Source organism: Ceratotherium simum, chromosome 34 (genome assembly GCF_057802395.1).
Source record: "Ceratotherium simum simum isolate JZ-2026a chromosome 34, ASM5780239v1, whole genome shotgun sequence".
Lineage (NCBI taxonomy): Eukaryota > Metazoa > Chordata > Mammalia > Perissodactyla > Rhinocerotidae > Ceratotherium > Ceratotherium simum.
The window spans coordinates 16970563-16975226 of NC_141933.1; the positions used below are offsets into that span (position 1 = coordinate 16970563).

General features: G+C 37.3%; 1 pseudogene; it reads right to left on the bottom strand.

Annotated features, from left to right (window-relative positions):
* Positions 1-505: 505 nt before the first annotated feature.
* On the bottom strand, positions 506-1433 carry LOC101408753 (olfactory receptor 5AK3-like; annotated as a pseudogene).
* Positions 1434-4664: the final 3231 nt, after the last annotated feature.

A 4664-nucleotide genomic window follows, 5' to 3' on the forward strand; every position in this document is an offset into this window, starting at 1 on the left:
TTATGCAGCAGTTGATACAGATTTTAGAATTACAATAATACAGATTTATTTCCCTATTGAGGTATATTCACTTTCTTGGTCTTGTCTTCCTAAACAATGCTACAATAAAGTTCCTTAAATATGTGGCCTATGGACTGGAACTTATATTTCCATATATTTCCATATTACAATTTGTAGGGCTGAAATTCTAGTTTGAAGATTATTTTTATTTTAGAAAGATTTTGCCAAATTCCTGCTAAAGTGAGGTAACATTTCAGTTTTACATTAACAATATGTAAGAGCATCATTTTCCTTACATCACAGCAAATAATAGGAGTTATCATTCTTTTTCAATTTGTGCCAGTCATATTGGTGTTATCTCATTGTTACTTTAATTTGCAGCTCAGTATTGGTAAACTGAGCAACTTTTCCTATGTTGTTTGGCACTTTGGTTTTGATTTCTTAAAAATTGGCACTGTCAGTCTGGTTGTTTACGAGTGCAGAGAATTAGAAATTGAGGATCAAACTAGAAGCACTTCTTTCCTAGTCCTTTTAGGACTTCTTTCACATCTTGGTTTCTCAGGCTGTAGATGAGGGGGTTTAGCATGGGGATCATAACGCCATAAAACACAGAAGCCACTTTTTCCTCCTGTTGAGACTTGTTGGTCCCATGGTGCAGATACATGCAAGAGAGGGTCCCGTAGAAAATGGTGACTGCTGTCAGATGGGAGGCACACGTGGAGAAGGCCTTTTTCCTCCCTGCAGCAGAAGACATCTTCAGGATGGCAGCCAGGATATATATGTAGGAGAAGATGACGACCAACATGGTGAATGTCAAGTTAAACCCCACAAAGACAGCTAGGACCATGATGTTGGAGTCAATGTTGGAGCATGATAAGGCAAGAATTGGGGGTTCATCACAGAAAAAGTGGTTAATTTTATTGGATTTGCAAAAGTTCAGTAAGAAAGTAAAACTGGTGTTTACAGAGGCATTTAGGAAACCCATGAAGTATGAACCAACTAAGAGTTGGATGCAGACTCCCTGGGACATGACTGTTGGATAGCGGAGTGGGTTACAGATGGCTACGTAACGGTCCACTGCCATAGCAGCCAGGATGTAGCAGTCGCTTGTTACAAAAGTACCATAGACTGGCAATTGCACCATACATCCTGTGAATGATGGATTTTTCTGTTCCTACGAAATTCTGCAACATCTTGGGAGAGATAGCAGAGGCATAACATAAATCAACAAAAGCTAAGTGTTGGAGGAAGAAGTACATAGGGGTTTGAAGGCAAGAATCGATCTTGATGAGTAGGATCATGCCAATATTACCCACTAGGGTGGCCACATAGATCAGTAGAAATATTATGAAGAGGATATACCAAGACTTGTGTTGGCCAGCAAATCCCAGGAGAATGAATTCAGTCACTTCATTGCCATTGTTTTGTTCCATGGCTAGCAAAGATTAAATATCAGCTGAAAAAGTGCAAAGAAGGGAGAGCAGAGAAAGCTAAGACCATTGTGATCCTTTAACTAATTCTGGTTGGAAATGGTATAATATTTTATTTCATAGTGGGGTCAGAGAGTATTTCTTGTGACATAAATGACTTGGACTTTAAAGGCAAACATGCGGGTGGCTGAACCTTGCCACCCAATTTAGAGAACTTCATCTATAGTTTGGGAAATTGCCATGGATCCGTAGCTATGTTCTCAGGGTGCAAACTGATTGGCATTTCATAAATATATCAATGAAAGACCATAAAAAACATTTTTATTTATTCTTGCTTTCTTTTGTGCACCACATATTTTTATTAAAATACCACGATATACCTAAATACAAATTATTTTATCTGAAAATCTTGACTTATCTATAGAATTCCATATGATCTTGCTCCTACTTTGCTCTCTATTCTTTCCTTGCTAACAGTGCACCAGCCATCATGGACTCCTCTTGTTTCTTTCTCTCCTCCACTTCTGACCCTTACAGCATGTTTCTCTCTCTGCCTTAAATATTCTCCAGTCCATTTTCTATTCTATTAGCATTTCTGTTGCTAACTCTTACTTCTTCTCTGGCCTCAGTTTGAATGACACTTCGTCAGGGATTCTTTTGACCACCCAAATGAGCCATGAGCTCCTGCTACAGCTCTTGGTCTTTTTGTCCTAGTCAGTTTTAACACTGATAATTATTTATAAGGTTATTTGTACACCTTTGCTTAATTTCTATTTTCTCATGGATTGTAGGTTCCACGAGTGTAGCAGCTGGGGCAAGTGCCTGTGTGTGTAAATAGTGGTTAACTGAATACCTGAATGAATTAATTAATGAAAGAATGAATGAATGAAAAGATTTATGAAATGCAGAAAAGCAACTACTTAAGTTATATGCAGGTTTTTCCCAAAATTAATGCCACTATTTTGTTTTCTTTTAAGAAGGTGTATCTTTTTTTTTTTTCAGTGTATCTCTCTGATTCAAGGAGTTATGACAGCTAAACTATAAGAATACAAAACCAAAACACATAGCCAGGATCAAAAAGAAGATAAATTTGGTTTATTTATTTAAAAATAATTATTATGTGTCTACTCTGAGCAAGGCACAGTGTACGTACTGACAAATCATTGTTTGGTGCCTGTGCATTTAGGATTGCTATGTCTTCTTGGAAGATTAATTCTGTTATCATTACGCAGTGTCCCTCTCTGTGCCTAGTAATTTTCTTTGCTGTAAAGTCTAATTTATCTGATATTAATATAACTACTCTTTTATTCTTTTGATTAATGTTGGCATGGCATATCTTTACCTTCCTTTTACTTTTAAACCTACAAATATCACTATATTTGAAGTGAGTTTCTTGTACACAGCAAGTAATTGCATCATGTTTCTATCCATTTTGCCAAACTCTTTCTTTTTTTTTTGTGAGGAAGATCAGCCCTGAGCTAACATCCATGCCAATCCTCCTCCTTTTTTTCCCCCAAAGCCCCAATAGATAGTTGTATGTCATAGTTGCACATCATTCTAGTTGCCGTATGTGGGATGCCGCCTCAACATCGCCGGACACACGGTGCATCGGTGCGCGCCCGGGATCCGAGCGCCAGTAGCGGAGCGCGTGGACTTAACCACTAAGCCACGGGACTGGCCCCTTAATTCATATTAAAAGACGGAATCTTGGAACATTAGGAAAGAAGAGAGAGCGTGGAAAGAGCAATAATATGGATAAATACAATAGACTTACCTCCTCTTAAGTTTTCTAAATTATGTTTGACAGTTCAAGGAAAATTTTGACCTTATTAATGTGGTTCTCAATATGTGTGGAGAAAATATTTAACACAAGTATATTATAAATAAGGAGAGTGAAGTGATGCAATGGGAAGTAAGATTTCCACATTTTGCTCAGACTGGTAAAGTGTATCTGACAAGGGACTCATACCTAGAGTATACAAAAAACTCTGAACCTCAACAATATAAAAATCATCATATTAGAAAATGTGTGAAAGACAGTTCACCACAGAGGGCTATATGGAAGGTAAATAAGCACATGAAAAGATGTCCAACATCATTAGGCATCAGGGAAGTGCAAATTAAGAACACAATGAGATATCACTACACACCTGTCACAAGGGCTGAAATAAAAAAACAGTGACACCACCAAATGCTGGCAAGGATGTCGAGTAGCTGGCTCTCTCATGCGTTGCTGGTGGGAGTGTAAAATGGTGCAGTCACTGGAAAATAGTTTGGCAGCTAGTTAACAAACTAACATAGACTTACCATACCACTCAGTACTTGCACTTCTTGGCAATTATGTTTACATAAAATTTATGTCCACACAAAACATGTACACAAGTTTTTATAACAGCTTCATTTGTAATAGCCCCAAACTGTAAACCACCAAAATGTCCTTCAATAGATAACTGGTTAAAAAAATCTTAGTACATCCAAACTTTGGAATATTACTGAGCAATAAAGAGGAGCAAACTATTGATACATGCAACAACTTAGATGAAACTCAAGGGTATTATTAAAAAGTGAAAAAGAGTCAATCTTAAAAGGTATATAGTCTATTAATCCTTTCATCTAACACTCTCAAAATGACAAAATTAAAATGAGATGAGAACAGATTAATGATTTCCAAGGGTCAGGGTGGTAGGGGAGGGGAGTGGTGACTATAAGGGGTAGCACCAGGGAGGCCTGCATGGAATCTGACATCTGTGATAGCATAGGTCTGTATCTTGATTGTAGTGGTTCTTACATGAATCTACACCTGTGATACAATGACATAGAGCTACATACACACATTCTCACACACACCAATATCAAAATCCTAGCTTGATGTCATAGAATAATTATGTAAGATATAACCATTGAAGGAAAACTGGGTGAAGGATACATGGGACATCTCTATACTTTCTTTGCAACTTCCTGTGAATGTATAATTATTTCAAAATAAAAGTGAAAAGCCTGCTTGCAGTTGTTTGAAGGTCAAGTGAGTAAATTTATGTAAACTTCCCAGCAAATGGCCAGGTATTAAATTAATGCTCATCAAATGGCCATAATAACACATGCAAATAATACATTGAAGGCATGTAATATTGGTTGATTGACTGATTCATTTAATTATTTGTCCATTTATATCCTTTCCCAAGGAATACTCAGCCCAGCTGATTTCCCTGACTCCATTTCCATTACATCACCAGT